The 26,627-nt window shown below is 39.0% G+C and overlaps 1 pseudogene; it reads left to right on the top strand.

Moving 5' to 3' along the window:
- Positions 1-229: 229 nt before the first annotated feature.
- Positions 230-2,269, top strand: LOC107816523 (uncharacterized; annotated as a pseudogene).
- The last annotated feature ends 24,358 nt before the right edge of the window (positions 2,270-26,627 follow it).

The following is a 26,627-nucleotide window of genomic DNA, read 5'->3' as shown; positions in this document are numbered from 1 at the left end:
ATCTTGTGAAAAGATGGAACTGTGAATCGTTGTCGCTGTATTTATTGTATAAGTTAAGGGAATTGATTCAAATTAGGAGTGATCTTAGTGTAGTTGTATGTTGATATCTTTTAAATTGTTCAAATTTGTAAGGAGTACACTTAGTCGATCAGTACTTTTATTCTTTATATACCGTACTGAAAGCATTCACTTTACCTATAATTTATTTATTTCAATATTAAATAGGAACATGGATAATCTAGAGCGTGATTGTAGCCATAAACTACTTGTAATAATATAGATTGACTTTGCATAGAAAGAATGTGATTAAAACCTATTGTTTGCTAATAAATTTTAGATGAATAATACAATTAGATATGCATTGTATCATATCCTTCTTTATTTGTTTTATATATTTTGTAGATATGCCTCGAGGGAGAGGTCGAGATAGTGCAGGCCGTATAAGCAAATCTTTAGTTAGGGGTAATTGTGCTACTCGTGAAAACATGCCTACTGTTCCCATTCCCACAACTAGTCCTCAACAAGGTGACACCTGTTCCTCCGGTGGAGCAGATCACATCAACCAAGTTCAAATATCAGGCCATGGTAGTAACCCACCCATTAATTTGGAACCATCTCCAATTATACCTAATCAGAGCAACACAATAGGCGAGGGTACATCTTCTCAAAGCAACCTAATATGCGAAGTTGAATGTAGCAGTACCCGTGGGCCGCATACGCTTCTTACTAATTCTCCCATAGGGTTAGTCCATGCTTGTACTATTATTTTTTATTTATTGTTATATTGATATATGGTATACTTTGAAATACTGTCTTCTAATTTGTTCAGGTTAGAACCTTTATAACTAATTCCTTCAAGCATGAACTTGATCCTAATGGAATCAACTGGAAAAGCGTCTCAGTTGAGACAAAAAAGATTTTATTTTGGAGAATTCAAGGTATAATCCATCACAATTAAATTTAGAAAGTATATTAACTTTTATATGTAACTTATTAATGTTATTACTTTACAAAATTATTTCAGAAGGTATTTTACTGGGATTCTTCAATTGATACTGCTGTGTGAAACCAATGGGGGCATAGGGAAGTAAAAAGATACAGTGATTTCATTAGCAAACTAAAAACAAATGAGGTGCAACGGAAATCTATTCCAAATGATGTGTAGAAAAGTTGGATGAGACTTTGGAAAGATCCTAAGTGTGTTGAAAAGTCAGAAATAAATGCAAAACATCGTTGTGGTGGTGGGAGCGGAGTTGCCACTGGACTCACACGAGTGGCTCTATCAGTATTGGGGAGCATCGCAAGAGACTTGTAAGTGTATATAAAATATCTGAAAATCTCACTTAAGTTTGCACTAATTCGAATTTGTAAATCTTTTTTAAGTTCGGTAAGTTGTGAGTTGCGGATTGTCTCTTGTTCTGTTTTTAATATTCTGAGCTTGAAATTATTGTTTGAGAACTTGTTTAGTTTTTAGTTTCTCTGTTCTACTTAAGTTACTTCCTTTTCTCTATGTTATTTTTCAATCTCATTTTTATACAAACGTCTTTTTGCCAATCTTTTGAATTGAATATATTTTGTAAAGGCTGTTAAAAAAGGTCGAGATCCAACACCAAGTGAGATACATTTGAACGTCCATATACATGGTAATGATGAAAAATCTTTTATTGGTGAGAAATCTCGAATCGCACATGTAAGTCAACTTTTTAAATAATTTTATTGACTTTACTTTCATATCTTTTTTCATTTTATAAATTGAATACTCAATATTATTTAATGTTTCAATTTCATTAATTATTAACTCTTCTATAAGAAAACTATCAAGAAATATTACAGCAAAAAATATATAGTGAATCTGATATTGATCGGTGTAAAGCATATTACGAAGCTGCGGGAGAAGAAAAGAAAAGAAGAGTATATGGTCTTGGATCTCAAGCAAAATGCTACTACGGGCCGAATCTTCGTGACTCTTTTGGATCTAATGCAACATCCTCAGCAACACCTTCAAATGCTCAATCAACACCGATAGGGAATCTAGATGAGTTAGTGACACGATTGATTCCTGTACTGACAGATCATATAGTTCCTGTAATGGTTGAGCGGGTATGCGAATTAGTTTCTTTACCCTCACATCAGCCAAATATTGATTTTACCAACCACCCATCAGATGTGGAATGTGGCACTTCCTACCTCTTCTACTGCTGCTAACATTGATGAGGTTCATGCATTGGGTTCTGATGATGACCGTGACTCACCAGCCTCGCATAGTTAGCCTATTTTGTTTAGACTTTATTGTTGGTGCTTGTGGATGTTTTGTATTTAACGATATAATTATATGCATTATGCTATATATTTTGGACCTTGTTGAATGTAATTTATATTAATATCAATCACTTTTAATTAAGTGTATTTAATCACATTTATGTAATATGCTTGAACATGGTACATTTAAAATAATAAATAAATAAATAAATTTAAAAAACAATTAGCGACAGATATTTTTAGTAGCTAAAATTAATGCATTAAATTAAATCTTGCGACGGATTGACGACAAAAGATTTTTATCGCTAAAAGCAGGAAAAACTAGCGACGGATTATTTCGTTGCTAATAAGAACAAACGACAAATTTTGTTATGAATTGTAGCGACAAAATTAGTCAAAATAGCGACGAAACAACCCAAAATAGCGACAGTGTTTTCGGTTGCTAAACTTTGCTATGGATATACTGCGTCGGTAATCCGTCGCTAGATCTCCGACGGTTTTGTATTTTTCGTCGCTATGAGCTTAGCTACGAGCATTTTAGAGACCAACTTAAATCCTTCGCTAATTCGTCGCTAAAGCAGTTTAGCGACGAATTGAACATGTTTAGTGATGGAATACGTCCGTCGCTAAACGTTATTTTTTTGTAGTGGATCGAGTCCTAAACCGTCCCAGTAGCTCTATAGGGTCGGTTAGTGTATTTACTGCAACGGTTTTAGAAGGGTTGTCATAGGCCTTATTTCTAGTAGTGCTATCATCTCCTGTTACCCAATTACTATGTTGAAGTTGTTACTTAAAGGCGCTCTAATTCAGTTCTAAATTGTATCCTATGCGTGCACTACTCATCCCATACCTATGGTCTAGGAGGCTTTGGACCTACTATTTGGATAGTTCTAGACTTCTCCTATGTTGCTTAAAAATAATAAAACTAAGCGACATTCAAAACAGATAGGACTTCACATAAAGACAATTAAAGTCCCAAGTTAGCCTCCACACATAAACAACAAATGCACGCGGGCAGTTTAGGCAGTACACAGTTTCAGAATCAAGACTTAAAATCCTATAGGCATGGTTTCTAGGTGATTCTGAATTCCAGTATCGTATATTCATCATTATTGTTCTAAATGACTTATGCGAGGATGCAGTAAACTATTCGCGAACTCGGGATTATTAGCACTGATTTTAGGCGTCTTAGGTGAGTGACACTATCCTATAGGCATGATTTCTAAGTTGTTTGCGCAATGGGCAGTGAAAGCTATTAAAACTCGGAATTACCAGCGTTTGATTCTATAGACATGCTTTCCAGGTGAATAATAGTATCCTATAGGCTAGATTTCTAATAGGCGGTATTTGAACTCGCTTTTATCATACTTATTCATATATGCATGCTATCTAGGCGGCAGTATAATAAAACAACAGAAGTAGACATGAGAGCAGGTAAAATATTTAGTCAAACATTCATGCTTTGAATAATGTCAGGTATGAGGCAAGTTGAGTGAAGTGTGTGATTTCCTATAGACAATATTTATACTAGCGTGCGGAAGTAGAGCAAGTTAACAAGATAGCAAATAAAGCATGTAGACCCTATATGCATGTTCTCTACCCTTTATGCAAGAACAAAGTACATCCATTCCCCAATTTCACTAACACCCCAATTATTCGTTATTACAAGTTACAGGACCAAAATGGAATTATACAAACTCAAAGATGACAAAAATACAGGATGAAATAAGTGCAGCCCCCCTCAAATAGTACATGCCCGCTATAAAATAACCCAGTGAATTTCTGGGCCTTCAGCAGCCTCACCAACCAACAAACCCAAATCTCAGGCTCATAAGGACAGTAGAATCTTCCTGAATCAAATGCCCAGGTCCAACAACACATATGGCCCAACACCAGGCCCACCAAATGACTTACTTAGACAAATGGATTCCAAACTTAACCATACAGGTGACAAACTGCTCGTGGAATTAATTACTTAACTCTTAAAACTATAACTAGTCAATAGTTCTAGCGAGAGCACATAGACAATATCACAAGAAATACTGACAAGTTTACAAGGAAGGTTCATGCTTGTATTCTCAGAAACAAAGCTAAAGGATCACAAGATAGTGAACTATTCCAAGGTGTTTCAAAAGTAAAATGATTCAGGATTAGCCTAAAAGAACTTTAGACACGAGATTTAAACATGAAATCTAATAGAGTCATAGACAAGAACAAGTAGAGCATAGCCTCCACATGAAAGTTTTAACATGAAGGCCTAGTGAAAACAACATAACAGAACAGGTTCATGATCGATCAGTCACTTAGTTGAGAATGAGAAAACTTTAACATGCTAAGTATCAGTTACAATAACAGAAAGACTTATAATAAACAAAAACATGTCAACTTCACATCAATAGGACAGACAAACATTAAACCTTGTACTAGTTGGCCACATATAGGAGAAAATGCTGGTTATGCGATTTACTCTAAAGGTCTCAACTAATAATGAAGAACACAAAATTGAGCAAGTCAAACAAAAGCACATAATAGGGTTACATATAGCATGGGAACGGGTCATAGCTAACAGTAGAACTCCAGAAAGATAAAGTTGGGTATGGATATCTCAACAGGAATTAGAACATATTCTGGGCATGAGTTGATTATCATAATAGTATAAAAAAAGGTAAGAAACCAAACATAGAATAAGCAACATGTATAAGTAACCAACTACTCCTAGACATAATGATTAGAAATCGTTCAGGTTGGACACACATAATGGGCATGCATTCAGGCTAGCTTATTAGGCTAAGTATTCAGATAGCATTGTCATCTGCATTGCAGAGAAATAGTCCATTATGCATACATGATTCAACATGAAAAGAGCAATTTTGAGCAGGAACATAGTTTCCTAAGGGTTTTAGTACAAAGTTCAACAACCATCACTCAGGTGTCAAGTACGAACATCATGAATCAACTTAACTATCCACATATGAGTTAAGATCATGACTTGCATGAATTGAAGCTAGTGGAACTACAGAGTAGTACTAAAGTAAACAGAATTGTATACGAAGGGGCATAACATTAAAATTAATGCATGGAAATCCAAATAGTACTAATGCACATCACACAAACACGAACAGAAAGATGTAGAAGTGCGAGAGTATTGGGCACTAACCAGTTGCAGACAAACTAAACAAATGATAAAGAACTCAAAAATCAAAGGTATAGCTGTGATTATTGAAAACCAGTAAAAATCTCAACTCCCCAGTGCTTCAGAGTTCAAAGGAGCCTCGAAATGGACTCCGAGCAGTGCGTGCACTGGAAGAAGGTGAACAAAATCCGGTGGCCTTGGCTTTCAACCGAACAAGAGCTCAATTTCAGAATAGTATAGAATAAGTGAGAGTGAGAGAATAGTTCCTAAGGTGATTCCCGTCTCTCCAAAGGGGAAATTGGGGAGGGGTTTATATAGTAGCAAAATTAAACACACAAATAAGGAAAAACAGTCAATAAACATTAAAAGGAAAGAATAGCATGCAAATCGATTAGAATCAATTTAAGAAGAATCAGGCAAACTCTAGTTTGAAACGAAAAATAAAAAAAGTAAAACATCTCACTGAATTAGACACATAGGGCCTGGTAGTGAGTGTATCAGGTCAGAAACATGAAGATAATACAGAATCGGAGTTGAACGAACACCAGTGATTCAATTTCCATGAATAATCGAGTACCAAATGCTTGTAACGTTTAAGATATGGTAAGCGTCTCTGTGTGTGCAAGAAAGGAAAGGAATCATGGAAGATTTCCATGTGATTATTGGATTGGGACTGGGATTTGAGTGGGGAGGCTAGGGTTTGCAGAAGAGAGGAGAAGGTTTGAGAGAGTATAGAGGCGGCTGGTTTGAGAATAGTGGTCTTTAGGGTTTTAGGGGTTTAGTTAATTAAAAGGGGTGGGGTGATCTTGGGCCGTTGATCTTGAGAGATCAATGACCAACATTACGGAATAGGCGGGGCGGGTCGTTAAATGGGTCGCGCCCAGGTCAGTTGCAGGTATGGGTGGCAAAATGGTTAAAAGAACACAGTTAACCACCCATATTATCCACTAAAAAATGGGTTGGATAATAAACTTTTTAAAAATGGGTCAAATATGGATAGGAACCATATTATTCATTTAGAAAATGGATAACCAATGGGTAACCAGTGAATAACTAATGGGTTTAACTTTCACATTTGTAAAGCCTCAAATTGGGGATTCCTCAAGTTTGGGAGGCTAGGTATTCTCCTAAAAGTATTCATATTCAAGAAGTCATGGATAATATGGTTATCCATATTATCCGTCGGTTAACCCATTTTTTATCCGTATTAAATATGGGTCAGGTCGGATAAATTATCCATTTTTTCATTACTCGTTTTCGACCCGAACCATATCCAACCCGACCCTCCTGTTTGCCACTCCTAGTTGCAGGGGTCGTTTGGATTGGGCTTTGGGGATTATTGGGCTAAGGTGTGGGTGTTTGGACCATTAAATTGGTCCAAAATTGGCTCCAAATTTGGGCTACAAATTAAATACAAGAAATTATTTAAATAAAAAATAATTAACAAATAATAAAATATTACTTATACAATAAAATGATTGAAAATAATAACTTAACATTATAAAAATATAAAAATACTATTTTAGCATGAATAATGTAATAATTATAATTATGCATAGTATATAGGCTATTATTGTAAAATTATTTAAATCGCCTGAAAATAAAAATATAATTATATGAAATGAAGTACAAATATTATGAAACATATATGTGGATGCAGATAATAAATTAAGTCATCAAAAAATAGTTTAAAGGGGTAATTAATACATATTCAAGTAATTTAAATGCAAGAAAATCAATTTTAAAGCTTCAAAAATTATGAAATATTATAGAAAATATTGGTGATGATGCAAGAATGATATTTTAAAAGCATATAAAAATATGAGGGAAAAATTGGGTATCAACACTATACTCTGCACCTAATTGTGCAGATTCCGGAGTTGGACCCAGCCAAGTTTTATGAGCTTAGTTGTTTGTTGTGTTGTGGAGGCCGAGGTAGAGATCATAGTCCCTATCGTCGCTTCCAATTTTCCTATACTGTTGTTGTTGTTTCAGATAGTATTTCTGTATTTTAGACTTGTATTCGTACTATAGAGCTCATGACTCAGAGTTACTAATTCTGGGGTGTTGTGTAATGATTTGATATTATATATGGTTATTTGTCTTTCAAACTTACTTATTCTATAATTTGGTATCATGTTTCGCTATAATTTCAGATTGGCTTGCCTAGAAAGTGGGGTTAAGCACTATCACAATCGGTGGTGGTTTTGGGTCATGACAAGTTGGTATCCGAGTACTAGGTTGCTTAGGTCTCACGAGTCATGAGCAAGTCTAGTAGAGTCTTGCGGATTGGTACGAAGACGTCTGTACTTATCTTCGAGAGGCTACTAGACTATTAGGAAAACTTCTCTTTCTTTAATTCTTTATCGTGCGGATTTGCTTATCCTGAAGTTTGAGTAGTTTCTCTTCTATTATCTCAAAGATGGTGAGGACACGTTCTTATGGTACAGCTAAGAAGGCACTAGTACACTATGTCAGCGCCACGAGAGGTCGGGGCCAAGGCAGAGGCAGGGGTGAAGCACGCACCATGGTTAGAGGCCCTGCTAGAGCAGCCACAGTGGAGCCACCAATAGCTAAGAGCAGATTCCTAATTTTGTTGAGCTGGTGGGACCAACTCAGTCTCCAGAGGGACCTATTGTACACCTGGACTTCACGAAACTTTGGCTCAAATTTTGAGCGTGTATACAAGTTTGGCTCAAGCGGGTATCATCCATGCTGCTCCAACTACCTCTAATGCTGGGGGATGGGCTCAGACTCCCACCGTACATACACTAGATCGGTTTGCTCGTGGTTATCAGACACCAGGGTTTCTGCCTATGCATCCAGTCGTTGCAGTTTAGCCCGAGATTAGACCATCCTTGAGTGCTGAGGAGCAGAAGAGGCTGGAGAGATTTTAGAGACTTCATCCTCCTCAATTCAATAGAGAGCCTACTGAGGATGGACAGGGTTTTCTTGATCAGTGTTATCAGATTCAACACATTTTGGGCCTAGTGGACTCAAATAGGGTTGACTTTACTACTTTTTAGTTGGCAGGACCAGCATATAGGTGGTGGCATACTTATGAGTTGAGTAGGCCAGCTGGTGCAACACCACTTACTTGGTCTCAGTTTTCACTTCTCTTCTTGGAGAAGTTCATACCACAGACTCGAAGAGATGAGTTACTCAGTGAGTTTGAGCATCTACGTTAGGAGTGCTTGACTGTGACCCATTACGAGACGAGGTTCATGGAGTTAGCTCGTCACGTAGTGTTTTTGGTCACTAATGAGCGGAAGAGAGTCAGGAGATTCATTGAGGGCCTCGACTACGGTTTCCGATATGGTATAGCCCAAGAGTCCGAGACCAATACTAGCTTTCACTAGGTGATCGAGATTGACAAGCGCTTAGAGCGTGTTCGTAGGTTGGAGTGAGAGGAGAGGGAGGCCAAGAGGCCCTGTGGTTTGAGTGGTTTTGCGATGCCTCATTTGGAGGCCAAGAACATCATAGTAGAGGATGTATTTTCAGGCTCGCTCAAGTTTCTCTTGGTTCGTCATTCAGCCACAGTTCATATAGTTCTTGCCTAAGCCAATCATCTTTTAGCCACTACCAGTATAGAGTTCATACACTGCTCTATCTGCTCAGGGTTTTATGGGTGGATATTCAGGTTCTTAGGGTCAGTCACAGAGCTAGCAGCCTCGCCAAAGGAGGGGTTATTTTGAGTATGGGGACTTGAGTCATCTCAAGAGGGTTTATCATAGGCTTCTGAGCATTGTACCACATCAGGGCACGTAACTTATGGTACCAGTGCTAGCAACTACACCATTTGCATAACCAGCTAGGGGTGGAGCTCAATCGGATTGAGGTCTTCCAAGAGGGGAAGTCAGTTAAATGGAATTCTTGGCTAGACCGCAGGTAGTTCCTTCAGATATCATGATCACATGTATTGTTTCAGTATGCCACAGGGATGCCTCAGTATTATTTGACTCTGGTTCTACTTATTCTTATCTGCCATCATATTTTTCTCCTTATTCAGATATGTCTCGTGGTTCCCTTGATATCCTTGTTCATGTATCTACACCTGTTGCTGATTCTATTATGGTATATTATGTGTATCGGTCTTGTGTGGTTATGATTAGGGATTATGAGAGTCTGATTGATCTTTTATTGCTCAATATGGTTGATATTGAGGTGATTTTGGGTATGGATTGGCTATCTCCATACCATGCTATTCTCGATTGTCATGCTAAGATTGTGACATTGGCGATGATGGGTTCCCAAGGTTGGAATGGAGTGGTTCTATTGGTCATACTCCTAGTAGAGTGATTTCTTTTCTGAAGGCTTAACGGATGGTTGAAAAGGTTTGTTTGGCGTATCTGGCCTTTATGAGAGATGTTAGTGTAGATACTCCTATTGTTGAGTCAGTTCCAGTAGTGAGAGAGTTTTTAGATGTGTTTCTTGCAGACCTACCGGGCATGCCACCTAATAGGTATATTGAATTTGGTATTGATTTGGTGTTGGGTGCTCGGTCCATATCTATTTCATTGTATCGCATGGCACCATAGAGCTGAGGGAACAAAAGGAAAAGTTGCAGGAGCTATTGGATAAAGGTTCCATCAAGCTGAGTGTTTCACCATTGGGTGCACCGGTATTATTTGTGAATAAGAAGGATGGTTTCATGAGAATCTGTATTGACTACGGGTAATTGAACAAGGTTACCATCAAGAACAAGTATCCACTATCTAGCATTGATGATTTGTTTGATCAACTTCAGGGTGCTAGCGTGCTGTCAAAGATTGACTTGAGATCGGGTTATCATCAATTGATGATCAGGGCTTCGGACATTCCTAAGACAGCTTTCAAGACCCGTTATAGCCACTACGAGTTCATGGTGATCTCTTTTGACCAATGCCCCAACAACTTTCATGCATTTGATGAAAAATGTGTTCCGACCTTATTTGGATTCCTTTGTTATTGTGTTCATTGATTGTTCTTTAGATTTTAAGAGAGAAGAAAAAGTTCTCTAAGTGTAAGTTTTGGTTGGATTTATTGGCATTCTTGTGCCATGTGGTGTCCAGTGATGGGATCAAGGTGGATCCGAAGAAGATTGAGACAGTTCATAGTTAGCACAAACCTTCTATTGCTACGGAGATCAGAAGTTTATTAGGTTTGGCTGGTTACTATCGTCGGTTTGTGGAAGGATTTTCATCTATAGCAGCTCCATTGACTAAATTAACAAAGAAGGGTTCTTTATTTAAATGGTCGGACAAGTATGAGAAGAGCTATAGAAAGCTCAAGACTACTCTGAGTACGGCTCCAATGTTAACATTGCCCTCAAGGTCAGGAATGTATACTATTTATTGCGATGCTTTGCGTGTTGATCTTGGTTGTGTGTTTATGAAGGATGGTAAGGTGATTTCCTATGCACCATGTCAGTTGAAGCCCTATGAGAAGAAGTATCTGGTCCATGATTTGGAGTTGGCAACTATTGTACACGCGCTCAAGATTTGGAGGCATTACTTAAATGGCATGTCTTGTGAGGTTTACACTGATCACCAGAGTCTCTAGAATTTGTTCAAATAGAAGGATTTGAATTTGACGCAACGGAGATGGTTGGAGTTATTAAAGATTATGATATCTCTATTATGTATCATCCGAGGAAGGATAGTGTGGTAGCAGACGCCTTGAGTAGAAAGGCAGAGAGTATGGGGAGTTTGGCATTTGTTCCAGCTGTGAAGAGACCTTTAGTTATGGATGTTCAAGCATTGGCCAATAGATTGGTGAGATTGGATATTTCTGAGCTGAGTAGAGTCCTTGCTTGTGTTGTATCTCGGTCGTCCTTGTTTGAGCGCACTAAGGCTCGCCAATATGATAATTCCCACTTTCTTTTCCTTAGGGACACGGTGTAGCACGGTGGTGCTAAGGAGGTGACTATTGGTGATAATAGTGTGTTGAAACTTCAAGTTCGGATTTGTATATCTAATGTTTATGGCATGAGAGAGTTGATTCTTGAGGAGGCTCACAGTTCGATGTATTCTATTCACCTAAGTGCTACAAAGATGTATTGTGACTTGAAGCAGCATTATTGGCGGATAAGGATGAAGAAGGACATTATCGGGCATGTTTCACAGGTTTTGAATTTTCAGCATGTCAATTATGAGCATCAAAGACCGGGTGGTTTGCTTCAGAATATTGACATACCGTAGTGGAAGTGGGAGCGAATTACTATGGACTTTGTGGTAGGGTTGCCATGGATCTTGAGGAAGTTTGATGTTGTTTGGGTTATTGTGGATCAGTTGACCAAGGCGCCGCATTTCATTCCGATTGTGACTTCAAACACTTCAGATAAGTTGGTTCAGATCTACATAAGAGAGATTGTTCGCTTCCATGGTGTACATGTTTCTATAATTTTAGATCGTGGGATTTCGTTTACATTGTACTTCTGGAGAGCTATTCAGCATGAGCTGGGTACGCAGGTTGAGTTGAGTACTATAATTCACCTTCAGATGGATGGGCAGTCTGAGCGGACCATTCAAATCTTGGAGGATATGTTGAGGGCCTGTGTTATTGATTTCGAGGGTCAATGGGATCATTTTCTACCTTTAGCGAAGTTTGCTTACAACAAAAGCTACCACTCTAGTATCCATATGACTCCATATGAGGCATTATATGGGAGGCGATGCCGTTCTCTATTTGGTCGGTTTGAGCCTAGTGAGGCTAGGTTATTGGGCATAGATTTGGTTCGTGATGCTTTGGAGAAGGTGAATTTGATTCAGGAGAGGTTTCATACAACGATGTCCAGGCAGAAGAGTTTTGTTGATAGGAAGGTTTGTAATGTGGTATTTATGGAGGGTGAGAAGGTTCCTCTTAGAGATTTTCCTATGAAGGCTGTGATGAGATTCGGGAGGAAGGGAAAGTTGAGTCCTCGGTATATCGGTCCATTATCTTGAAGAGAATTAGTGAGACGGCTTACAAACTTGTCGTGCCATCCATTTTGTCGGGCGTTCATCCAGTATTTCATGTTTCTATGCTTTGGAAGTATCAATAAGATCAGTCACATATGCTGGATTTCAGCTTGGTGCAGTTGGATAAGTATCAAGCTTATGAAAAAAAGTCAGTGGACATTTCGGATAGGCAGGTTCGAAAGCCGGGGTCGAAAGGTATTGCATCAGTGAGGTTCATTAGAGAGGTCAACCGGTCGAGGAGGCGACTTTGGAGACCAAGCATAATATGCGGAGTAGATATCCTTATCATTTTGGCATTCCAAGTATGATTCTAAACTCGTTCGAGGATGAACATCTACTTAAAAGGAGGAGAATGTAACGACCCAGTCGATCATTTTGTGTATTTGAGCCTCGTTTTCCCTGTTTGATTCTTCCCATATGTGTGTTTTTCATATTTTGAGTTACGGGATTGGTTAGTTGGGCTTCATGAAGGTTTGAGAGTAATTTGAACACTTAGTTTCACTTTTGGAAGCTTAAGTTGTAAAGGTTAATCAAGGTAGTTTTAGTTTTGGAAGCTTAAGTTGTAAGAGTTAATCAAGGTTTGACTTTTGAGTAGATGACCTCGGATTGACAATGTGATGGTTCCAATAGGTTCATATAGTGATTTTGGACATAGGTGTATGTCTGTATTTGTATTAGGAGGTTCCTAGGATGTTTTGGCTCTACTTGCCGAAAGTTGCAATTTGAAGGTTTAGAAAGTACATAAGTTTGACCAAGAGTTGATTTTAATGATATCAAATTTGGATTGTAGTTCCAAGCCTTGGAATAAGTTCATTTTGTCATTTGGAACTTGTGTGAAAAGTTTGGATATAATTCGGATTGGTTAGACTTGAATCATACGCTTGGTTTTAAGTTCGGAAGTTCTTGAACCTAAGAGTTATGCAACTTGAGTTTTGATACATGGTTCATGATTTTGGATGTTATTGTGATGTTTATAGCCTTGGAATAAGTTGGGGTTAGGTATTTGGACTAGTTGGTATGATTGGATGGGTCCCAGAAGGCTTGGATATGTTTCGGATGGGTAAGACCATTTTGATATTGTTTTGGCAGGTCTAGTGCTGGTGCATCGCTCCTGCAGAGTGAAGAGGAGACTCACCTATGAGAAGTGGGTTTGCAGATGCGAAGAGGAGTCTGGATTGGCATTGGTCATTTGTTTCACAACCCAAAGTCCCACCTTAAGGATCGTGATGACACCTAGTCTCCAAAACTAGGTAAGCCGATCACTTACAGCAATTAAACCAATAAACATAATATTTTTAAAGCCAAGTTTAATATAAATACTGAAATAAAGGTGATACAAGCCTACGCGGAAATAATCACAACAATCCTCCCAAGACTAAGTAGTACAGAGTCAAGAACTCTACTGAATACATAAAAAAACCTCAAGATACAATACTATTCGGATAGAGAATTGACACTAATAATGTAAGGATAGGACTCCAAGGGACTACGACGATCGAGCAGCTCTACCTTGAATTCTCGTGATCAGGAAGCTAACACTGCCTAGGTCCACAGCCTCCAACACCTGGATTTGCACAAAATGTACAGAAGCATAGCATGAGTACACCACAATCGGTACCCAATAAGTATCCAGACTAACCTCGGTGGAGTAGTGATGAGGTACAAGTCAAGACACCTACTAGACATAATAACCTGTACAGTATATCAGTATGAGGCTAATAATGGAAACAAGAAATAGTAAATAGCATCAAGGAATTAACATGTAGTAAAACAGTAAAGTAATCCAAACATGATTAAAGTACTAGTGAAACCAATCAAGGAAAACAAATGATAACCAAATAATCAACCCGTTCTAACACAAGGTTCACGACAAAATTTACTCCGAGGTACCGCTCCTCATAACCACAAGCCACAACCCCCAAATCACAACTCATATACGCATGTCACCCCATGCCCACATTATCAATCACAACCGCACGGACCACTCATGTGCCAATGTCTCAATCCGCTCGGCATGGTCACAAGCTCGCTATCACAATCCACCAGGCGTGATCACTGGCTCAATAGCCACCTGGGCATATACCTCGCAATCTAAACTCAACAAGCATAACTCGAATATGACTGAATATGGAACGAGAAACACATGAGAGAACTATCGAACAAGTCCAATAGGTACAACTCCCCATCGGTATCATACTATGAATCCATTCCACAAGGGAGAAACAAAACATATAATCTAATCACAAGGATCTCATCCTAATATAATTCCATTGGGGCACGTAGCCCTGTCCAAACATACCAATCCACACGAAAACACAAGAATCCCATCCTCAGCTCTGAATCACAAGTAGAATAGACATCACACAAACCGAAAACCTTTCACTAACTCAATTCTGCGGAACAAAATCACAACATGTAACGTACTTCCCATACCGGTAGTGCACCCAAATCACAAGTCGTAGCCAAACCATCTAAAAATCACATGAAAACCTATAGTATTATATAATAGAAAGTTCACCCTAGTCTCATAACTCTCAATGGTAAACAATCTAGAACGACAGACACGATCTACCATAGTAGAATCTCATAATAGGTGCAAACATATAAACAGAGTATAAGGTTCACGAAACACATCCACGTATGAAGCAAGATAGGAGGACGCATATCGATAAATAGGACCAGATCAAAATAAGACGGATGCTCCTCTATGACAAATTGAAACCATACCTGTAGCGATATCATCTGGTGCATCATCCTCCGCCCTACCAGGGAGTTGCAACTAGAGTGGAGCCCATAGCCTGAGTGCTTTGATAAAGTCCACCCCTCTGGAGTATGGAGCAATCTCCCATGATGTGCCTAGTATTGCTATACTCATAACAACCCCTCTGTGGGCATGGTTGCTGGTTCTGAGTCTATGCTGGATAAATAGAATAACTATTGTAGGAACTCTGTGTAGGAGGTGCACTAAAACATGACTGCCCCATATGAGTAACCTAAGGTCCTTGACTAGTTGGAGCACCACGAGTAGTCTGAAGTGCGGACTGGACTGGCCCGCTGACAGAGCCTCCGCCATGATGGGTCAGAAATGAAGAGTAGAATCCACTAAATCCTCCAGGACCTCGAGGCCTATTGGCCTCCCTATCCTCACTCTCCTAACCCTACACACTCTCTAATATCCTGGCAATCTCCATGACCTACTGAAATGGAGTATCGGTCTCCAACTCTCGAGGCATGCTGAACTTAAGACGATAACAAAGTCCCTCGATAGATCTGTGGACTCTCTCTCTAACGGTAGAAACTAAAATAGGTACATGACGGGATAACTCATTGAACCTGATGGTATACTCTGACACCATCATAGTGCCCTAACGCAGCTGCTCGAACTCTGTGCGCCACACATCCCGGAGGGTCTAGAGATCAAACTCCCTCAAAAGCATATCTGAAAATTGAGCCCAAGTGAGTGGCGCTACATCAGCTAGCCTACCCTTCTCATAAGCCTGCCACCACCAATACGCCGCCCCTGGCCGCTAAAATGTAGTAAAGGCTACTCCGCTCACCTCCACAATGCCCATGGTGCAGATAATATTGTGGCACTTTTCCAGAAAACCCTGTGTATCCTCAGTAACAGTGCCATTGAAAGTAGGAGGATCATATTTCTTGAACCTCTCAAGCCTCTTCTGTTCCTCCTCTGATGCCTCTGGCCTGACCTCAGGCTGAACTGTGATAACGGGCTGCACTGATACTATACCCGGAGTATGACCAACATGAGCCTACTGCTCTGGAGTACAGGCGGCGGGAGTCTGAGCTCCTCCCCCAGTCTGTGAAGTGGCTGGTGCAACCGGGATCAATCCCACCTGAGCTAATTTACCAAACATGCTCAAGAACTGCGCTAAAGTCTCCTGAAGCCCAGGGGTAGCAACATGCGCCTCTAGTGCCTATCCCCCAGCAGAAGCTACTGGTGGCTCCTCAGTTGCTGCTCTAGCAGCGGCACGTGCCCCTTTCGGACTATACCCCAGCCCTGGCCTCTGGAGGCTCTAGCAGGGGGCGCAGGTGTCTGCTTAGGCTAATCCGGTAGTGGGTGTCCTCACCATTTGTGAGAGAATAGAAATACAAAGGCTCAAACTCTAAAATCAATAAATATACACGATAGGAATGAAAGAAGTGGAATTTTTTCTAATAGTTCTGTAGCCTCTCGAAGATAAGTACAAATGTTTTCGTACAGATCCACAAAAATATACTAGACATGCTCGTGACTCTTAGAAACTATGAACCTAGAGCTTTGATACCAACTTGTCACGACCTAAAGTCCCACATTAAGGATCGTGATGGCACCTAGTCTCCAAAATTAGGTAAGCCGGTCACATACAACAGTTAAACCAATTAACAAAATATTTTTAAAGCAGAGTTTAATATAAATACTGAAATAAAGGTGATACATGCCTACGCAATAATAATCACAACAATCCTCCCAATACTAGGTAGTATAGAATCACGAACTCTACTGAATACATAAAAATAACTCAAGATACAATATTGTTCGGATAGAGAATTGACAGTAATAATGTAAGGATAGGACTCCAAGGGACTGCGAAGATCGAGCAGCTCTACTTTGAATCCTCACGATCAGGAAGCTAACATTGCCTAGGTCCACAACCTCCAACACCTGGATCTGCACAAAAATGTGCATAAGCGTAGCATGAGTACACCACAAATCGATACCCAGTAAGTATCAAGACTAATCTCGGCGGAGTAGTGACGCGGTACAAGTCAAGACACCTACAAGACATAGTAACCTGTACAGTATATCAGTATGAGGCTAAAGCATCAAGGAATTAACATGTAGTAAAATAGTAAAGTAATCCGAACACAGTTAAAGTACTAGTGAAACCAATTAAGGAAAACAACTGACAACCAAATAATCAACTCGTTCTAACACAAGGTTCACAACAAAATTTAATATGAGGTACCACTCCTCATAACCACAAGCCACAACCCCCAAATCACAACTCATATACACATGGCACCCCATGCCCACATTATCAATCACAACTACACGGACAACTCACGTGCCAATATCTCAAGCCACCCGACATGGTCACTGGCTCGCTATCACAGTTCGCCCGGTGTGGCCACAGGCTCAATATCACAATCTGCCCAGCATGGTCACAAGCTCAATATAACAATGAAAGAAGATATACAAGAATATTTGTGCATGATCAATGAATGTCAAGGGTACTATTACAGCCCAACATAACAAGTAATATCAAAGACAATGAGTAGCCCATTGGAAATAACACAACAAATCACGTAATGTGCATGATACACATAAGGAAAAATCACACCATCACATGAATATCATCAATAATATGCCCCTAGTCCATCACATATTATCCCCGACATAGCCACCCTTATCCTACCCTCACTGACAATACCACATTAGCCAATCGTATTGCTCTGCCAAACAATAAACACAGTATCCACCTGTATCTCTCTGTTCAGACAATATATCAATAGCCACCCGTATCACTCTGCCTAGACAATATATATCAATAGCCACCTATATCACTCCGCAATAGAAAATATATATCAATAACCACCCTTATCACTCCGCCCAGACAATATATCAATAGCCACATGTATCACTCCGCACAATCAACAACAATGAAATGCCACCCTTTTGCTCTGCATAACACGACAAATCAACTCGCACCACATGTGCCCATAGGCCACAACAATGCCAAAAGCAACAAAACTAATGTTACCATAACCCATTTTCCATGGCTCAACCACAATGTGTACAAGAATCTCAAGGAACAACAAAATGAACGAGAAATAACTCAACAAGGAAAGGTATTTCCGTGAAATGGCATCTTCAAATTCTAGTGCATAACATAAGCTTAACAATAAAAGAGGTAGCATGAATTAGCAAGTACGACTAAATGCATGAGAATAACTCAACAATGGAAAGAATAGCATGTAACAACAACTTCCAATAAATGCATATAAGGGAAACCTCGACAATGGAAACTAGAACATGAAATAACAATTTCAATTAAAGCATGTAAGAATAAACTTGACAACGAAAGATAGAACAATTAATAACAACTTCCATTAAATGCTTACAAGTAACCTAAGAGTCTAAAATGGTCAATTTTCACATATAAGGCCGTGTATACACTCGTGTCCTCATGTACACGTCTTTCACATACTTCAAATAGTGCAATCAACCCTATCCTAAGGCGTAGTGCCTCCGCACGAAGTTAGGCAAGATACTTACCTCAAAGAAGCTAAATCAATACTCTTAGAAGCCCTTCCCATATCAAATAACCACCGGACGGCTCGAATCTAGCCAAAATAACTTAATATCATAAATAAAAACCATAAGAAATAATTCCGGATAAAAAAGCTTCGATCTTTAATCAAAACCAAAAGGTCAACCCAAAAAGTCAACCCCGGACCCACACCTCATAACCCAACAAAACTCCCAAAATCCGATCACCCATTCTGATACGAGTTCAGCCATACAAAAATCATCCAATTCCAACCTCAAATTGACCTTTAAACCATCATTGTTCACTTAGAAAAGTTTTTACTAAAATCTCCAATTTCTGCAATTCAAATCACTAATTAAATGATAAAAATAAAGATGGAATCACGAAATATAACCATGTCCGGGTCAAGAATACTTACCCCAATCCAGATCATGAAAATTCCCTCCAAAATTGCCCAAAGCCGAGCTCTCTAAATCAAAAAAGAAATAAAAAAATAAAAACCCTCGAAATAGAGTACTATATAGTCTGACCAAAAAAATAATAAAAACTGGATTGTCACTGGAGACGACTATGCTCTCTTCTCTCTCATGCGATTTCGGTGAACAGTAACCAGCAGCGCAGCAACGGCCACTATGCCGTCGTCCGGTGGTGAAAAGCCACTGGACCAGTCCCAACATATGCGCAATCCAATGGCGTACAAACCCCAACTGGGCACTCCTTCAAATTCAAACCCAGATACTTCACATCTCCATTTTGGTGATGCGATTACTGTAGCTCGAAATCGCAATGAAGCTTCTGGAATTTTCCAGCATGATTCTTGTTTAGATTTTGCAAATCGAAGCCATGGGGTTTGTTCTCCACATCAAGAACTACCTCCTCGACAAAAATCAAGTGATTTCACCACCGGATTTGTGAGTTCAAAGAATGCCGATTTGAGCCATCTCAAGGCTACCATGGATGAGTAGCTCTCTCCACAGCATATGGTTACGAGAAACACAAACAAAACCAATATTCTAAACTGTTCATATGCAGAGCAACTACATACAAAACAATCTGGAGAAATTCTGGCAAAACTCGAACTCAAACCTGTGACTTTCGACCATGGAGAAGCTACGATTAAATTTACAATGGAGGAGATAAACCACTTTTCAAAGGAGGAAGGATTACATCAAGCCTTGATTGTCAAATTTTCACAGGAGCAATATGATATGCAACAAATTTGTAAGTTGCTGCCTGTTCAATTTGGAACTCATGGGCGTTGCCTTGTTGGATGGCTTGCAAGAAGACATGTTCTGGTTAGGTTTGATAGGTATGATGACTATGTTATTGTTGCTACTAGGGCTGTTAACTATGTAACGATCAATAGCAGAGAACTTCAGTTTAGAATATTTCCATGGACTTTAGGTTTTAATCCTAAGGAGGAGATTTAAAAAGCCTTTGTGTGGATTTCATTACCTAGTCTGCCTCCTATGTTGTTTGCAAAGAAACCGCTGCTGTCTATTGCATATGTAGTGGGCAGACCAATTGTAATCGATAAAGCGACACAAGAAAAATCTAGGCCTAGCACTGCAAGGGTTAAGGTGGAATTTGATCTCCTGGGAAAGCTTCCGCAACACTTGAAGGTTCAATTTGTGGATGAAAAAACTAAAAATATTATTGAGCATGTCCAAAGATTTGTATATGATAATTTTCCGCCATACTGCACGTTTTGTAAGCATCAAGGGCATGCCAAAGATGAATGTCGTCGGTTAATTGTTAGAAACAATGATGCAAAATAATAGGAAGATGCAGAACTAATGTGCATGGATCTTGAAAAATATCAAGGTGATGGGAGGCAACTATTAGATGCTAAAACATTGAAGCAGTTAACTGATGCCAAAGAAGTGGTTTCGATATAAACATCACATGCTAAAGGTCGAGGATTGAATACAATTAAGGCTCAACATATACCAGTTGTTACTGGTGTTGTAACTGTTCGAGGTGCAACTGTTGGTGCAAACCAGACTATGATTATTCCATGTGTTGATATTGGTGTTCCAGCTGCTGCAATTCCAATTGAAAAGGTCCATGCTAATGATCCTTGTGTCACCTATTTTCAAGAAAAGATAACAGCTGTGGATTCAGCATTACAACATGCAGTGATGTGTGCAAGGGTCGTAATACTGTGGGTGATCGAGTTGCTGATGGAAGCTCTAATGGTTCAGTCCTAGTTGCAGTAGCTCTTACAAGGATGTCTTATGACTTGCAGACTGATAGAGGTCTTGGGTTGGATCAACATTCGGCAAAGGTTACAGGGGGTGCACGAACAGAGCACAAAGCATGGGAAGGAGTTGTAATTGAACCAACTGGTGTAGGTGCAAATTTGGAGGCTACTGCTGCATTGAAAGCAACTGGTGATCGAGCTGTTGCACCTATTGAACCAGTGGAGAAATCAGCAGGGCTTAAGAAGGTGGTTCAGGTTACTAAGGAAGCAGAAGTTATTGAAGCAGGTGCACTGATTAAAGTATCTGCTGCTCATGAGGCTGGTGCAAGAACTGATGGTTTGGAACTTGATGATCCTAGTGTACGAACAGATGGTTTGGAAGCTGCTACTGGGAATTTTGTTGATATGGGGGCAACTGACACAGTAGAATCAATATCCCAGCCTGTGAAACAACTTAAAGGTCGAGATTGGACAGTGGTTAATCGATCTCACACATCACCTAGCACAGTAAAATCTTCAGGGAATAGAAAGCAGATTGTTGCAGCAAGTTCGGCAGCTACACGATGTGATGATTCAAAGAAAATAAGATGCTCAAACACGTTTGAAACTTTGAACAATGAGCAAGAAGATGCTGTGGGCATTTTGCAACAGAAGGAGATAAGAGCAAGTTCAAAAAATTGGCAAGAAAGGTCTTCAGGCAGTGCAAAAAACCAGCAGAATTCTGGTGTTTCGGTAAATGCATCAAAAGACATTGTTCCAGTTGTGGAGGAGCTAACGGGCAATCAAGCACACAGCTCCAATACTCCGACATTGCATTTCTCATGTCCTCACATGGAACAAATTATCAAACATGCCCAGAATGCAATGATGTTGTATACTACTATGGTTAAACAACCATTGGTCACGTTGAACACATATGTGTTTGAAGTTCCTTCATGGTCAGCTGAGTCTTTTGGTGAGTAGGGAAGCGAGTCTGGGTAGTTGATGATGTCCACTGGAAATAACAATGAAATGGTACAAGACAATTTGAGAGAGATGGTTAGTAAATCCAAAACTTGGGCTGACCAAGGTGAGGAAGATGAAGAAGAGGACTGGGGGGATGTGGAAGCTGGGGAATCTACTGATTATGTTGTTCAAGAGAGTGAAGATGAAGATGTGCTTTCAGTAGGCTCACCAACACTGCCAAAAACATATTCGATTTCCAGTAGCAAAAGCAAGCTCAACTTGAATGATCCAACATTCATTCCCAGAAATTCTCCATGTGGTACTACAAGCCAAAATGCAGTAACACCTACATCTATTGTGCAGCAGCAACAACATAAACTAAACAATTCAGCTGTTACTACTGCTGATGGTCGAAATACTACAACAACATCAAAGGCTGGACAACTTTGGAAGTATATAAAGTAAGTTATCATGTTACCTCGGAGGTTACAAATATTGAAGATATTTGTAACAAGTATAAAGAGGACTGGAAGGTTAAGAAGCTAAGGAATTGAAGAAAATAATGTTTCGACGAAAGTCGACAAGTTAGGAATGTTATAACCCGAACCTTTGGGTGAGACTAGGGTTCTTAACATATAAAAATCATCATTGTTCACTTAGACTAGGGGTATTAACGTACAAAAATCATCATCGACAAGTTAGGAATGTTATAATCCGTACCTTTGGGGTGAGACTAGGGTTCTTAGCATACAAAACTGTTATAGCCCATTTTGATACGAGTTCAGCCATACAAAAATCATCCAATTCCAACCTCAAATTGACCTTAAAATCATCATTGTTCACTTAGAAAAGTTTTTACTAAAATCTCCAATTTCTGCAATTCAAATCACTAATTAAATGATAAAAATAAAGATGGAATCACGAAATATAATCATATCCGGGTCAAGAATACTTACCCCAATCTAGATTGTGAAAATTCCCTCCATAATTGCCTAAAGCCGAGCTCTCTAAATAAAAAATGAAATAAAAAAATAAAAACCCTCGAAATAGAGTACTATATAGTCTTACCAAGGGTTCCTCTTCGCGATCACGGGACAAGCTTCGCGATCGCGAAGCACAACTTCACTGCCCAGAGAATATAAGCTATGCATTCGCGGCACATACCTCGCGAACGCGATGAACAATGAGGCCACCCTTCGCGAACGTGTTACACCCCATATTTTCGTATGTAAAAGTGTGTCGTAAGCAAACTAATGTAAGACCAAAAATGAGATAATCTTTGGAAGTATATAAAGTAAGTTATCATGTTACCTCGGAGGTTACAAATATTGAAGATATTTGTAACAAGTATAAAGAGGACTGGAAGGTTAAGAAGCTAAGGAATTGAAGAAAATAATGTTTCGACGAAAGTCGACAAGTTAGGAATGTTATAACCCGAACCTTTGGGTGAGACTAGGGTTCTTAACATATAAAAATCATCATTGTTCACTTAGACTAGGGGTATTAACGTACAAAAATCATCATCGACAAGTTAGGAATGTTATAATCCGTACCTTTGGGGTGAGACTAGGGTTCTTAGCATACAAAACTGTTATAGCCCATTTTGATACGAGTTCAGCCATACAAAAATCATCCAATTCCAACCTCAAATTGACCTTAAAATCATCATTGTTCACTTAGAAAAGTTTTTACTAAAATCTCCAATTTCTGCAATTCAAATCACTAATTAAATGATAAAAATAAAGATGGAATCACGAAATATAATCATATCCGGGTCAAGAATACTTACCCCAATCTAGATTGTGAAAATTCCCTCCATAATTGCCTAAAGCCGAGCTCTCTAAATAAAAAATGAAATAAAAAAATAAAAACCCTCGAAATAGAGTACTATATAGTCTTACCAAGGGTTCCTCTTCGCGATCACGGGACAAGCTTCGCGATCGCGAAGCACAACTTCACTGCCCAGAGAATATAAGCTATGCATTCGCGGCACATACCTCGCGAACGCGATGAACAATGAGGCCACCCTTCGCGAACGTGTTACACCCCATATTTTCGTATGTAAAAGTGTGTCGTAAGCAAACTAATGTAAGACCAAAAATGAGATAATCTTTGGAAGTATATAAAGTAAGTTATCATGTTACCTCGGAGGTTACAAATATTGAAGATATTTGTAACAAGTATAAAGAGGACTGGAAGGTTAAGAAGCTAAGGAATTGAAGAAAATAATGTTTCGACGAAAGTCGACAAGTTAGGAATGTTATAACCCGAACCTTTGGGTGAGACTAGGGTTCTTAATATATAAAAATCATCATTGTTCACTTAGACTAGGGGTATTAACGTACAAAAATCATCATCGACCAGTTAGGAATGTTATAATCCGTACCTTTGGGGTGAGACTAGGGTTCTTAACATACAAAACTGTTATAACCCATTTTGATACGAGTTCAGCCATACAAAAATCATCCAATTCCAACCTCAAATTGACCTTAAAATCATCATTGTTCACTTAGAAAAGTTTTTACTAAAATCTCCAATTTCTGCAATTCAAATCACTAATTAAATGATAAAAATAAAGATGGAATCACGAAATATAATCATATCCGGGTCAAGAATACTTATCCCAATCTAGATTGAGAAAATTCCCTCCATAATTGCCTAAAGCCGAGCTCTCTAAATAAAAAATGAAATAAAAAAATAAAAACCCTCGAAATAGAGTACTATATAGTCTTACCAAGGGTTCCTCTTCGCGATCACGGGACAAGCTTTGCGATCGCGAAGCATAACTTCACTGCCCAGAGAATATAAGCTACGCATTCGCGGCACATACCTCGCGAACGCGATGAACAATGAGCCCACCCTTCGCGAACGTGTTACAACCCATATTTTTGTATGTAAAAGTGTGTCGTAAGCAAACTAATGTAAGACTAAAAATGAGATCATCTTTGGAAGTATAAAAAGTAAGTTATCATGTTACCTCGGAGGTTACAAATATTGAAGATATTTGTAACAAGTATAAAGAGGGATTGAAGGTTCAGAAGCTAAGAAATTAAAGAAAATAATGTTTCGTCGAAAGTCGACAAGTTAGGAATGTTATAACCCGTACCTTTGGGTGAGACTAGGGTTCTTAACATATAAAAATCATCATTGTTCACTTAGACTAGGGGTATTAATGTACAAAAATCATCATCGACAAGTTAGGAATGTTATAATCCGTACCTTTGGGGTGAGACTAGGGTTCTTAACATACAAAACTGTTATAACACATTCTGATACGAGTTCAGCCATACAAAAATCATCCAATTCCAACCTCAAATCGACCTTAAAATCATCATTGTTCACTTAGAAAAGTTTTTACTAAAATCTCCAATTTCTGCAATTCAAATCACTAATTAAATGATAAAAATAAAGATGGAATCACGAAATATAATCATATCCGGGTCAAGAATACTTACCCCAATCTAGATTGTGAAAATTCCCTCCATAATTGCCTAAAGCCGAGCTCTCTAAATAAAAAATGAAATAAAAAAATAAAAACCCTCGAAATAGAGTACTATATAGTCTTACCAAGGGTTCCTCTTCGCGATCACGGGACAAGCTTCGCGATCGCGAAGCACAACTTCACTGCCCAGAGAATATAAGCTATGCATTCGCGGCACATACCTCGCGAACACGATGAACAATGAGGCCACCCTTCGCAAACGTATTACACCCCATATTTTCGTATGTAAAAGTGTGTCGTAAGCAAACTAATGTAAGACCAAAAATGAGATCATCTTTGGAATTATATAAAGTAAGTTATCATGTTACCTCTGAGGTTACAAATATTGAAGATCACGAACAACAAGTATAAAGAGGGCTGGAAGGTTCAGAAGCTAAGGAATTGAAGAAAATAATGTTTCGTCGAAAGTCGACAAGTTAGAAATGTTATAACCCATACCTTTGGGGTGAGACTAGAGTTCTTAACATGATAAGAAGTTTATTTTATGATTTATGTTAGTTGTATGATAGTCGTGTGTTATGTTTTGAGGACAAGCGAGTTGTGGAACAAAAGTCGATGGAAGTCATCACAAGTTACGTTCATAAGTTTTACTGAAATTTGGGGTCAAATGTAAATGCAATTTTCTCTCAATATACTTAGAGTTATAGGGTGTTACACCCATAAAATTAAATAACCATGAGTCTATTTTCTAACGCATTAAACTGTTTGTCAATACGACATCGGAGTAGAGAGATATATACATTTTTTCCAGACTGCGCAGACTGCTAGGTAACAAGTAGGTGTGTCACCTACTTGCTTAAATGAATGGATTATATATGTCCGAAAATGGGCCAGTTTGGGTCGTACAAAGAGAAATTTTAAAGGCCTATTTCCTTCATATATTACACTGATAATAGGGCATAATAACCAGACATAAGATCCTGCAAAAATCCTCCCAAATATTGCACACAAACCCTAATTGATTTTCTCTCCTTTTCAAGTTCTAATTGGAGGTTAAAATCTAGAGTTTGAAGAACCAATATAGGAACTGAGTTATTCAACAAATAAGGTACGTTTAATGCTCTCTTTCATCCATTTTTTCTGTTGGCGATGTATGGGAAGTCGTTCCATAATTGTAAGAACTCACGGGACGGTGATTGGAAGCCGTGAGTTCGAGTTATTCACTTGTAGCAGACTGTTTTGTAGACTGTTTCGTGTTGTTGTTGGACTGCATGTTTTTCTACTGTTTTATGGATTTTTGGAGGAGAAAGGGTATGGAGAAACACCACATAAATTCAGGGTGGTGGGCTGGTCGTTTGTCGTAACATTTTCGGGATGTTTGACACTACTACGGTGGTCATTTTTTGTATGGAGAGATTGGGGTGCTTTGGGCTGT

Source organism: Nicotiana tabacum, chromosome 2, assembly GCF_000715075.1.
Source record: "Nicotiana tabacum cultivar K326 chromosome 2, ASM71507v2, whole genome shotgun sequence".
In the NCBI taxonomy this organism is placed as follows: domain Eukaryota; kingdom Viridiplantae; phylum Streptophyta; class Magnoliopsida; order Solanales; family Solanaceae; genus Nicotiana; species Nicotiana tabacum.
Note: the sequence above shows the minus strand (reverse complement) of the source record. Positions and strands in the feature narration are given on the sequence as shown.